Source organism: Carcharodon carcharias, chromosome 4 (assembly GCF_017639515.1).
Source record: "Carcharodon carcharias isolate sCarCar2 chromosome 4, sCarCar2.pri, whole genome shotgun sequence".
NCBI classification, from domain to species: domain Eukaryota; kingdom Metazoa; phylum Chordata; class Chondrichthyes; order Lamniformes; family Lamnidae; genus Carcharodon; species Carcharodon carcharias.
Window position 1 is genome coordinate 123537207 of NC_054470.1, and position 13857 is coordinate 123551063.

A 13857-nucleotide genomic window follows, 5' to 3' on the forward strand; every position below is an offset into this window, starting at 1 on the left:
GGATTTTCCGGCCCTGCCCACTGCCAGTATTGTCTGCTCCAGCCGAAAGTCAATTAGCTTTTGGCTGGGCCACTGAGTCTCTCACAGCGGGTCCCTCCACGATGGGGCAGGAAAATCCTGGCATAGGAATGGGAGTAGGCCATTCAGCCTGTTGAGCCTGCTCCACTATTCAAATAGATCATAGCTAGTCATCTATCTCAACACCACTTTCCTACGCTATCTTCATATCCCTTGATGTCATTAGTCTCCAGAATTCTATTGATTTCTATCTTGAACATGGTCAATGATTGAGCTTCCACAGCCCTCTGGGGTAGAGAATTCCAAAGATTCACCACCCTCTGAGTGAAGAAATTCCTCCTCATCACAGCCTTAAATGCCCTACCCCTTATTCTGAGATTATGTTCCCTGATTCTAGAGTCACCAGCCAGGGGAAACATACTATCTGCATTCACCCTGTCATGCCCTGTAAGAATTTTTTAAGTCTCAATGAGATCACCTCTCATTCTTCGAAACTCGAGAGAATACAGGCCCTGTTTGCTCAATCCCTCCTCATAAGACAATCCCACCATCCCAGGGATTAGTCTGGTGAATCTCTGTTGCACTCTCTCCATGGTAAGTATATCCTTCCTTAGATAAGGAGACCAAAACTGTATACAATACTCCAAGGCCTGAATTTCATGCTTGGCGTGCACGCCAATTGGGCAGGCCCGAAAGCAGATGTATAATCCTCTCCCAGGAAAGATCGCATTTCCAATGCGATTTCATGCTGGGTGGCCCATTAAGGGCCTCCCTGCATGAAACGGGTCTGCTCAGTGGCCTGAGGGCTGAGTGGGGGAGGGAGTCTGTCGGGTGCTGGGTTCAATGGCGACACAGTGGGTGATTTAAAAGCGGTAGACGCAACTCCCTGAAGGCTGCCAGGAGACCCTTTGTAGCTTTGGAGCTGTTTGGCGAAACATTTTTTTTTGAGCTGCAACGGTATATGCACCTGCTGTGCATGCCAGGCTGGAGGGCAAGTCCGGAGGGCAAGTCCTGTGGGCACTCAGTCCCCTGGTTCTTGAATGAGTCCCTAGGAATCCTCGTGGAAGAGGTTAGTGCCAGATGGGACATCCTTATCCCCAGAAATGGCAAGAGGAGGCCACCACACCTGACCAAGGATGCATGGGCAGAGGTGGCAGCTCAGGTCAGCGGCCATGATGTTGTACAGCACACATGGGTGCAGTGCCACAAAAGGTTCAATGATCTGCTGCGCTCGGCAAGGATGATAACCGAGTTGACATGGATCTGTGTGGAGAAGTGTTAATAGCTGGCTGTCCCCTATGATGGTCAGGGGTGTAAGCGTCGGAGTGCCAACTGTTACCAATATCTGTGCCGACCAAGGCGGTGAGCTCTGGCTGCTTGGCCTGATTGCTTTGCGGGTTGTAGGCCATGACTCAGGTGTGCCCTGCAAGGTATTCCTCAGGTGGGGTTGACCAGGTTGCAATGGTGCTGCAGGTAGAGAACCGAATAATCAATGCTCCTCTGTGCTTTTAGGAGAAGAGATGCCATAACAACATCAAGAGGGCAAGGACCGGCAGCGGCCCCCAAACCTGTTCATATTGACTAGTTATGAGATGGAATCCTTAGAGGTGGAGTGCTGACGCCCAACTCAGTCCACCAGTCATGGAGAAGCAGGGGTCTTTGACAAAGGTAAGAGTGCAGTGCACAGATGTGAGAATGTCGGAGTGTGTAAACATACTTATGTTGTCTCATCTGTAACGGAAACCTCAAACCTGGAGTCCCCATTGTTCATTGAAAGACGATGGCACCATGTTGCAGATCTCCATTGTCTCACCAGCTTGCCTCACATCCACAAGGGCGGTGTAATGACTAATGCTAATGGCATGTCGTTTTCCTTCCTAGAATCGCCATCCAGCCAACGAATGCAGCACCCCAATGAGCCACCCTTGATGCCGGAGGACCACTGCCCATCAGATTCACCTGCATCACATCCCCTTTCTGCAGCAGGTACAAGTGCAGATACAATCACCTCGGTGGGCATTAGATCATCAGCTACAATGTTGGTGCACAGCAGTGAGGGCATAGCACACTCACATGAGGAGCAGGCGGAGGCAGAGAGTGCCCAGGGCGCCGGCAGTTAGAGGACTGCTGGAGACCAGGACCATGCTGAGTCCGAGGCAGATGACAAGCCTCTGGAGTTGTCCATTAGGCAGCAGGTGCTGGAAGTCCAGCGAGTTGCATGGGACGATCTAGCGGAGATTCCTGAGGGTTTGCCAGCCATGGTCTATGTTAAGCAGGAGTCCATGCGGAGCATGTGTTGACCCTCAGCACCGAGTGACGAGAGAGAGTGACGATTCTCATGAAGAGGCAGTGCCAGGATCATAATCAGGGGTTCCTGGGGTTGCGCTTGGACCTGCAAGCCCTCACATAGGCAATGACCTCAGAAGGTCTCTGCTAGTGTGAGAGATGGATGAGGCACCCAGTACTTCTGGTAGGTGCCCGTCCATCAATGGCGAGCTAGGAGGTCCAGACCGACCTCACATTGTTATCTCTACAGGCTCCTCTCAGGGCCCTCTGGATGACGGCAGCAGATCCTCCTTCCTTCTGCCAGTGACCGTGCACCTGAAGAGGCTGCGATGGCTAAGGAGTGCCCAGCTGCGGTACTGGAATCTTCCTCACAGGTGGGCCCTGCACGGGCTCTACCGGTCATCAACAGGACAGCGCAATCAGCAGGCTGCCTCCAATGCCATTGCCAGCGAAGGGGGTGGGGGGGCAACAAGACACAGCACTCGCAAATATAAGTTTAAGGCACATTGAGCACCAGAGGGGCTTGTTCACAGGTGATCTTCTGTTCTGCTATGTTTTGTTAACTTGTTTACTGGTGCAATCATTAACAATCATTAATAATCATTATATTTTTATGTTCAGTTTCTGTGAGTGCCAACGTTATATAAATTTTGCTTTTGTGTTAATGGCTTGAGTATGTTTCACTTGTTTTGAAGGTGCAGGGCACGCCATTATGTCATGCTGGACATGAATGGTTCTAAACTTCACTGCACAGATACTGAGTGGACTTTGGGTTCAATGGAGTGGGTCATTTCATACATCCAATAAGGAGGCGGCACCCCTAGCTTGAGGTGAAAGCAGTGCTTTGGCAGCCTAGCTGAAAGAGTGTTGAATCAAGGACTCCCTGGTGTTCCTGCCTCCCTAAAAGTTCCAGAGGTCTACCTTCATGTCCTCAATGCGTTCTTCCCCAGGCTCCTCTTCTGATCCGCCCCTGGAGTGATCATCTCTGGCCAGTGGAGCTGCTTGAAGATCCTCTTCTTCCAGTGGGTCCCCCGGTTGCCAGAGCCAGATTCTGGAGACTGCAGCATGCAATGACTATCACACTTTGGAGGGTACTCCCCCGAACAGTCCAGGCACCCGAATTTCATCTTCAGCAGATCTTTGGCCCTCTTAATCATTGCCCTTATGGAGGCATGACTCCTATTATAACTCTAATCTGGTTTTGTTCTTGGGTGCAGGAGAGGCGTCATAAGCCACCTTTTCAATGGTTAGCCCCTGTCACCCAGCAGCCATCCATCCCGTCGAGCTGCAGCCATGAAGTCTTGGCTCCTGTGAGTGTCAGGGAATGTATGCGTCATGGGAGCTGCCAGGCTACCTTGCACAGACTTGCAGAATCTGTGTCTTGTGATCACAAACTATCTGGACGTTCATCAAGTGGAAGCCCTTCCTGTTGACCAAGGCGGCCGGCTCACCCACTGGTGCCTTGATGACCACGCGTGTAGTTGCAGGAACCCTGGATGCGGGGGAACCCAGCAATTGCAGTGAAGCCTCTGGCTCACTCAGCCTGGCTGGCCTTGTTCATCCGGAAATGAATAAGTGCCATGACCCACCTGAACAGAACATCAGTCACCATCTTGACGCAACTGTGGACAGCTGATTGAGACACTCCACGCAGATCCCCCACTAAGCCCTGGAAAGAACCAGAGGCATAGAAGTTGAGGGCCACTGTGACCTTCAAAGCCATTGGCATGAGGTGGCCACTCACACTGTTGGATATGATCTCCGGCTTAATCATGACATTTGGAGGTCACAGTCACCCTGGAGAGGTAGAGCCTCCTTCGGCACTGCACCTCTGACATGTTGAGGTAGCTGCATTGCTGCCAGTACACTCTGGGCTTGACTCATGCCACTTAAAGGCAGCCAGCAGCTCTAAAAGGGGTGGTGCACATTGGCTGCAGACAGAAGGGAAATGTTTCCAAAGCAATAAAATGACTGGAAGAGGTACAGAGAGGGCCCCTTGTTTGCAACTTTGAAGTCTCTGGCCCCGACTGTTCCCTCCCAGGAGGCAACATCTTTGCTTTAAGCAGGAATAGTTTGCTAAGGGAGTCACTGTTAGGAGCTCCCTCCTTGGCTACATTGAAGAAAAATATTCAGTGAACTCACCAAAGTTTTCATGTAAATATCTTACCACTCAGATCAATTACTCTCTCCTCACACCTGCAACTATACTACTGATACCAACAGTCTCGCCTGCTTCCTTCAGTCTGAACACCAATTCAGCTCCTTCTTCTCCTATATAAACATTCTGCACTTCCTAATCTCAACATTGTTGCAACACTCACACCTTACATGCAATTATGACAGACACATTCTCAAAACATGTCACAAAGTTGTCACAAATACCTTCATTTCTTTCTTGCAGGAAGAGGTCATACACAATATGTAACTAGAAGCGCTGGCCAGAAAAGGTGGAGCCTGCTTCCCCTCTGGAGGAAGACATGCTGCCATCATGGGCAGGAGGAGAGTGATGACCATGACGAGTGGCAGCGCTGGAGGATATATCATGCTGGATTTATTCAAACCTTATCCTCTATTTCACTTCTTGATTCTCACGGCGACACTCACTGCATGACTGTTTTGTTCCACAGCCATTAATTTCTCTCTGCTTTCCCATCACATGAAAAATCCCTCTCTTCTATTTCAACTGATGGAAATGTGAGCACTTCTATCACTTCAAGAACATAAGCCAGCCTTCTTGATGTAGCATCACCCGATCTGACCCTAGCAAACACCAACTCAAATACTGGCAACACAAGTACATACATACGGGCATACGAATTAGAAGCAGGAGTCGGCCACTTGGCCCCTCGAGCCTGCTCCACCATTTACTAAGATCATAGATGATCTGATTGTAACCTCAACTCCATATTCCTGCCTACCCTCAATAACCTTTCACCCCATTGCTTATCAAGAATCTATCTACCTCTGCCTTAAAAATATTCAAAAACCCTGCTTCCACCGTATTTTGAGGAAGAGTTCCAAAGACTTGTGACCCACTGAGAGAAACATTTCTCCTCATCTCTGTCTTAAATGGGTGACCCCTTATTTTAAACTAGTGACTCCTAGTTCTAGATTTTCCCACAAGAGGAAACATCCTTTCCACATCCATCCTGTCAAGTCCCCTCAAGATCTTATATGTTTCAATCAAGTTGCCTCTTACTCTTCTAAACTCCAGCGGATACAAGCCAGTCCAACCTTTCCTCATAAAATAACCTGCCCATTCCATTCTCTGAACTGCTTCCAACATATTTACATTCTTTCATGAAACCATGTTGACTCTGCATGATTACCTTAATTTTTCTAAGTGCTCTGCTATAGCATCTCTAATAATACCTTGTAACATTTTCCCTATGACAGATGTTAAGCTAATTGGCCTATAGTTTCCTGTTTTCTGACTCCTTCCCCTTTTGAATAAAGGAGTTTTCTAATCTGATGGAACCGATCCAAATCTAGGAAATTCTGAAAAATTAAAACCAACGCATCAACTATCTCCCTAGCCACTCCTTTTAAGACCCTAGGATGAGGTCCATCCATCAGGACCCGGGACTTGGCAACCTGCAGCTCCAACAATTTGCTCAGTACCACTTCCCTGATGATTGTGATTTTCTTGAGTTCCTCCCTCCCTTCCATTTCCTGATTTGTAGCTATTTCTGGGGTATTATTTGTATCCTCTATAGTGAAGACCGATGTAAAATACCTGTTCAATTCATCGTCTGTCTCCTTATTTTCCAATATTAATTCCCCAGATCCACTTTCGATATGACCAATGCTCACTTTGTTAACTCTTTTCTTTTTAAAATGTCTATAGAAACTCTTACTATCGGTCTTTATACTTCTAGCTAGTTTTCTTTCGTACTCTATTTTTTTCCTCCTATTAATCTTTTAGTCATTCTTTGCTGTTATTTACATTCTGTTGTTATGACCACAGTTGATGTTATTTGCCGAGCAAGCCAGATTCCAGAGGGAAACCTTTGTAAGTTGTAAAAGGTCCTTGTCATGTCTAAACTCCCCTTTGAAATTCAACAGCTGAAAAGTCAAGTTCCTACTTACCTCATAATGCAAATTTTACCCAACCTATTTACTTGTAAATCCAACCTCACCAAACTATCATTACAAATGCATGAACCTAACACTCTTATCTTTCATCTCTCAGTTCCCACAGACAAGCTGCCTTCACGAATCTTCCCCCCAGTTTAATTAATCACACACACACCCTTGTTTACAGAATACCATATTCCCAAAAAAATAAAAAAGTAATATCTATCTTCACACCTCCCTCAATGCAAAATGGGACATCATATTTCAAAAAGACATTTTCATTTTCTCAACCCATTTTGTATTACTTACTATACTTATCTATACAAAAAACATATTACACAATGGTGTAAATGCATCAACCATGAAAATATATATGTCTTTTGTAAGAATAAAGTTCATTCCAGTCCGTTCTTAATTTCCCAACATCCAAGTCCTTTTGAATTTGACAACGCACCTGCAATTAAATTCTCTCATCTAGCCACATGTATAATTCTTTAAATTGAACAGTTGTAATAACAAACTCCACTGGAGCAGTCTGGTGTTTTTAATCTCGAAAAATTTCCAGTAACTTCAAAGGATTGTATTCAGTATATATAACTGTCTCTGAACAGTTGTTTGCAACATACACTTCTAAATTCTGCAAAGCTAAAACCAAACCTAAAGTCTCTTTTTCCATTGTTGAACATTTCTTCTGATGCATATTCAACTTCCATGAGAAATACTCCACTGGTTCCTCAAGTCCCAAATCATCTTCCTGCAGTAACACAGTACCAATACTCACATCACTGGCATCAACAGACATTTTAAACAGCTTTGTATAATCAAGTGCTGCTAGAACAGATGTAGTCGTTAGTACAGCTTTTAAGCTGTCAAAAATGCAGTCTGACACTCCCGTGTCCATTGGAATTTCCTGTTCTTTTTTAATAATCTAGTCAATGGAGCAACTACACTGCTAAAATTTTGTACGAATTCCTGATAAAATTCACTCATGCCCTGAAATCTCAAAATTTCCCATTTTGTTGGTGGAACTGGGAAATCAAAGGAATCAAAGGTTAACGGGAGGGGGGTGGTTGGTGAGAATGTGGATTCGAAACACAAACAGATCAGATCTTAATGAATGACGGAGCAGGCTCAAGGGGCTGACTGACCTACTTCTGCTCCTATTTTGTTTGTATATTCGTATGTTTTACAATAGCTTTTACTTCTGCATCTCACTTGACCATATCCAACAGTGTGGCCTAAATATGTAACTTTTGATTTTGCAAATTCACTTTTAGTCAAATTTACATCCAAATTGGCTTCCTATAGTCAGTCAAACAGTTCATTTAAATGTCTTGATGCTCCTTCCAGGTTTGACTGATTGCCACTAAGTCATCAATCTGACAACACAAGTACTTAGTCCTTCAATCACTTTATTTGTTAGCCTCTGAAATGTTGCTGGTGCATTTTTCATACCAAAGGGCATGACTTTGCATTGATATAAATCATCCAGCATCACAAAAACTGTTATCTCATTTGCCATTTCTGATAAGGGTACTTACCAGTATCATCACAGTAAATCAATTTCTGTGATAAATGCTGACTGGCCCACTCTCTTGATACAATCATGGAATAGGCTATGAATCCACCTTTGTTACAGTATTACTTTGTGGTAATCAATACATAGGGCAGAATCGTCCATGCCTGCTGGTGTCGGGCATGCTCAATGGCGTAAGCGGACGATATGGTGAGCAGGCCAAAAATCGGACCAATTTGCGATTGCCCACTCAGCCTGTCGATGGCAGGCCTCGTTTTCCGCCATCGAATGTCAGGATCTCATTGTAGTATATCAGCATATCATTATAAGGCCAGCTCACCAGAATCAATCCCGCCGGTGGATTGTCCGATTATGCCGACAACAGCATATAAAAGGCACGCACTTGGCATGTTACACTTTTGAGGGGAACTCGGAGGTGAATGCACAGTAACATTGCAGACTGCTCACAAGGGTTGCATGTTGGACTTCAAGATTGAGGCACATTGGGTGGGTGGGGGGAAGGCTGCCCTGCGATTGAGGTGACTTTAGGAGGGGTAGCAAAGGCTGCCCCGCAGTTGAAGATAGCGCACAAGAATACGTGGGGTGAGGGGTGGGTGAGGGAAGCAGCCACATATTAGGGAAATCATGTATAAAGTGACCATTCCTCTGCAGCTGAGACAGTTCAAGCGCAGCAACATTGATAAAATTGGAGTCAGGCCTCTAGCTTATCTGCCCACTCAGGCAACGCAGAGGCACCAAAGTACCAAAGTGCCACCAAATGCTCCAGAGCTTTTCAGCTCTCAGCCACAGACTGCAAACTAATGAGCATTTTAATGGACCACAGAACACTTGGACGACTGCGCACATTATACAATCTACTTGCTAAAGCTGGCCAAGGAGCAGTCACTGGCGGAGGTGCTCACAGACCCTTGCAATGTCATCATCCTGGTTTGGACCAGTCTCCCCCAAGGTTCAGGCTAACAGTGCAGCCTTGCAGCGCGAGTTAGGAGAATGCGTGCGCCTGAGCTGGGAGCACAGCATGCAGTCCAGTGTGCAAAGCTGCCAATCAGTCAGCTCGAGTAGGGCGGAGGAAGGTGGGGTTTCAGACAGCCATGCAGTGCACTAATCTCTGCCCATCTAAGTGGTGGCCAGCATTCTCTGGGATGCGTTAAGGGGCCTTCAGACTTATCCAAGACAGGTTCTTAGTACACCCAAGCTAACCCATGCATCTCTCTCTTTCATTTTGCAGGAGGAGTGCTTAAGGATCATGGAACTTGGTGAACTAGTTGTATGCCTTGTGGGGTACAGAGAGCTAAGACAACAGAGAAGAGAGCAACGGAGACTTCTGGCTGTGCAGAGAGAGGAGCAGCACCTTCTGGAAGAAGGGATGGCAGTGTCTCCCACACCTGCCGCCGAAGACCACAGCGAGCCATCGCTGGTCGGCTCCTCACTAGACCCAGGGTCTATAGATGCTGCCTTCATTCCTGAAGATGACCGAGAACCAGTGTCGCCAAAGACTGTGCATGTCTAGGGAACTGGTCGGTCACATCTGCCAGCTGCAGCAGGATCTTGCACCACATGGACATGGAGGGCATCCACTGCCAGTGGCTGTGACAGTGGCGTTCAATTTCTACGCCAGTGGCTCCTTTCAGGGCTCCACACGTGACCTCTGTGAGATATCACAAGCCTCCACCCACAAATGCATCCATGAGGTCATGGATGCCATCTTTGCAAGGGCACATAACTTTGTGTAAGTTGCCCGGGACCAGGAGAGCCAGGATGCAAGAGTGATTGGATTTGCCCAGGTCTCAGGTTTTCCACGGGTGCAGGGTGCCATCAACTGCACTCAAATGGCACTCAGAGCACCTTCTCAATACGTGGTCAACTATGTCAACCACAAGGGATTCCATTCACTGAATGTGTAGCCGGTGTGTAACCACCATAAACACATCATGCAGGTCTGCGCATGGTTTTGAGGATGTGCACACAACTCCTACATTCTCAGTCGGTCACAGATCCTTGAAGTCTTCCAGACTCCCCAGAGGCTGCAGAGATGGCTCCTCGGGGACAAGGGCTACCTGCAGAGGACATGCCTGATGTCACAGATGCAGCAGCCTCAGACTGCAGTAGAGTGAAGGTATAATGAGGCTCATGCTGCAACTCACAACTTGATGGGGCAAACCATCGGGATGCTGAAAATGAAGTTCTTGTCCTGCACTGGTCCAGTGGAGTCCTGCAATATAGTCCACAGAGGGTGTCACACATCATCATCGCCTGATGCGCCCTTTACAACCTGGCGCTCCAACGGGGAGAGGAGCTGGCTGAGGAGGAGATGCAGAAGCTCCTCTGATGAGGAGGACGTTGGTGGGGATGAGGGTGAGGAGGTCCTTGAAGGTGACGATGATGGCCATGAGGCCTTCACACTGGCCAGACGAGGCAGGCATGCACGGAAGGCCCTCCTAACTGCTAGATATGTGAAGGCTGTTGATGATATGCGGTGAGGAGACACCATAAGATCCTCACATTGCATCTATGAACATTTGACTCCAGTCCAGCTTAGGGCAGCGCACAAACCCTCTGTGATAATGCTCCTGTCATGGAGAAGCAGTGGATGGCCTAATGATCACTCAGTTGTAGGGGGATGATGATGACATGACACTCTATAGATCTTCACAAAGCCTCTGAGAATGTCTGATTCCTACCTTGCCGAGGGCAGCTCGCTTGCACTCAGTGATCAGGGTCATATCACAGAGACACAGCCATGAAACTTGCACCTGATCCTTTGTCTGCCTTCAGCACTTGACCCCTGCAGCAGCTCAGTGTCACTGGTCACAGATGCTAAATAGATGGTGCTGGGAGCACAGAGTAACAGAGCTCTGTGTTGCCTGCCCAGAACATTCGGGCAGCAATGACAAGCAGCGTCAAGGCACAGGTATCACTAATGTGTCCAGGTAGTGTGAGGTCGAACCATCACTTTGGTCTGAAGGTACAAAGCACAGGGAAGAGGCCCTGGACTGATACACCTGCCATTATCTTGTGCAGGAAGGTTTCACTTCTGAGTGACATGAACACTGCTCATCAGAACAAGGAGCTATAGGCAGAAAAACACTCCTGCGAGCTTATTGACAATAGTGAACATTATGTACAAGTGATTAACGTACGTGTCCAGGCTGTGCGACTACATCTTCTTAACCTTCCTTATCCTGCTGCTATGTCTTGGCACTCCCCGAACATCCACAGCGGAGGTGGAGGCAGCCTCCTGACTGTTATGCCCTATCTGATGACTTTGCGGGTGTCCTCTGGAGGGCTGAGACCTGGAGGGCTCCAGCCTGTTTTCGGGTCCTGCTGTGTGGCAGTGGCATTCTTCTTGGCCTGAGGAGCTGGAGCTGCTAAGGTCACAGGAAGAGGGGATTCGGATGGGCTAGATACTCCCTGAGTCACCTGGATGGATGGCCCCAGAGGGTAGACCGACTGATCCTCCTCCATAATGGTACCCAAGGTCCTGTGGCTGACTCCTTGAGGCCAAGGGGTAGCTGGAGTGAGATCGGGCTGCCCCACATTCCTCTTGACTACACACTGCTGGAAGCTAACTATGGTGTCAGTGATGGAGTTCAGCCTGCGCAGCAATGACGTCCTGGACCAGGGTCTCCATGGCGGCTGCCATCCTACCAGTGTTGACCTTAGTACGTTGGCATGCTGGTACTATCACCTCAGCCTGAAGGCAGACAGACTCCTCCGTCGTGCCCTGCAATCTGAGGAGTGCAGCGGACAACTCCTTCTGATGTTCCTGAGCTTGCCTTTGCAGCTCCAGGAACTGCGACATGACAGAATCCAGAGGCTCATCATCTGACTTGGACTCAGCAATTTTCTGGCCACCAGTAGTAATCCAAGTGCCAAATAACTGGGAAGTTCCTGCTGCTACCTGCTGTGGATCAGAATGTGCGATGTGCTTACCAGATTGTGATCCTGAGGCTACTCTAAAGCTAGGTTCCACTGTGGTGTGTGTCTCTGCACTGGTGGAGGGTGTGGGTGAGCACTGTGACGGGTCTTCAAGGTTTCAGCGGATTCCTCTTCGGCGCTTCTCTCAGGGCATGATTAGAGGTCCTGGGTCGTGGGCTCCTTTGGCAGTTTCCCAGATGTGTTTACGAAAGCAAGGAGAGATAATTAGTGCATTGCTGTGGCCTGTGAATTAGGGCACATCACTCACAGCATGGCAGTCCGATGGATGCTGCAGTACTGGATCCTTACTTGGTAAAGCGCTGTCGATTTCACCATAAGCACAGGAATGGTCCAGATCCTCACTGGCCAGCTGGATGGCTCTGTTCTTAAATTCCGTGAGGACCTTGATTTCAGGCATTCCTCCTCCAGTCTGCGACCTCACCCTCCTGTTATGTGCCAGCTTCCCCTGCATGAATAGAGATGGAGAGAGTAAGTATGCCTGTCATGAGCGGGTGGTGAGTGGTCCCATGGACGGGATGAGGACAATGAAGCTGTATGAGAGAATGAATGGGATTGTTCCTTGAACTGGCAGTGAGTGAGGGCCCTGTGGATATGTGATAGGTTTGTGAGTGTGTGAGTTGAAAGTGATGAGAAGAGTGACTTACCCTGCGAAACTGAGGAGATCATTCATCCTCTTGGGGCACCGGGAGGTTGTCCTCTTCTGAAAGGTGTTGGTGCTGGCCACCGTTGCTGCCGTCTCCCAAGCCGGATTAGTGATGTTGCTGCCTATCCTGCGGCCAGAGCAGGGTTGAGGACATCAAGGTGAGCCTCCACTACGTCCAAAAGGTGCTTGAGGGACGCATCATAGAACCTAGGAGCTGCAGTCTTTTTGCCTTTCAGGGCCATGTCTTCTTTGCAACAATCTTGGGCTGGAAGTACTGAGAGATCTGTGCACGGCTGTACTTTAACTATGGCATCCGATGTGATGAAGCGGCAAAACGTTGTGGGCAAATGAGGCACGCCTGCACGCGCTCGCTCCTGCACTTCCCCCCTGATGGAGGAAAAATTCTTCCCTAGGTTTTCTACACCTCCAATCTCCTTGCTGATTTCCATTATGACCCTTTTCCTACACTCAACTGTTTGAGTGAAATATCTTAAGTATCGGATAAAAGTGCAGCTTCCCTGATCTTTTTACTTTGTTTTTCATCTAAATATGTCTTGATAATTACTGGAATACTATTTCTAAATTCTTCCATAATCATCATTACTCTTACATTTTCAAAAGTCTTGTTTAACTTCAATGCCCTAAACAATTGATCCCAGAGAAATTATTATTCTCTTGCAAACTCTACAAATCTGATTAGATATCTTTCTTATAATCCTAAACTTCAACTGATAAGCTTCAGGGACAGGCTCATAAGCATTTAATATTGCTCTTTTAACTACCTCGTGGTCTGCAGATTGCTCCTGTGATAAGCATGCGTTCATTGCTGTGCTTGACAAAATACTCGGTAATATTATCGTCCAAGCATCTCTTGGCCAGTTAAGCTTCATAGCTATATTTTCAAATGAGGTGAAATATCTTTCAACTCCATTGTCTATAAATTTAGGTACTAACCAAAGATTTTTAGTTAAATCCAATTCTTCAAAGGAATCAAAGTCACCATCTAAATCATTTTCTCTCCTTTCTTCCTTTATTCTAAGTTTCACTTTAGACAATATATACTGTCTGGCTTCTTTCTCTCTCTGAAGCTCTCTATCTCTTTCCTTCTCTCTTTCCTCAATTGCTACCTTCTCTCTCTGAAGCTGAAGTTCAAACTTTCGGATTTCTATTTCTTGCAATCTTTTCTTTTCCTTTTCTTGTTCCCCTTTTTCCCAAGCAAGCTTCTTTAGTTCTGTTTCGTTTAATCTGTCCTCTTTTACAAGATTTTTCATTTTGCTTTTTCTTCTAATTCAAGTCTTTTCAGTTCAATTTCTTGTTCAAGTTCAAGCTTTTTCATCTGCAACTGAAGTCTTACTAC

The 13857-nt window shown here is 47.2% G+C and overlaps 1 protein-coding gene across 4 annotated transcripts in view; it reads right to left on the minus strand.

The window, feature by feature from the left end:
- man2a1 (mannosidase, alpha, class 2A, member 1) overlaps nt 1-13857 on the minus strand; it is a 290929-nt gene that overhangs the window by 92448 nt on the left and 184624 nt on the right. The window lies entirely within an intron of this gene.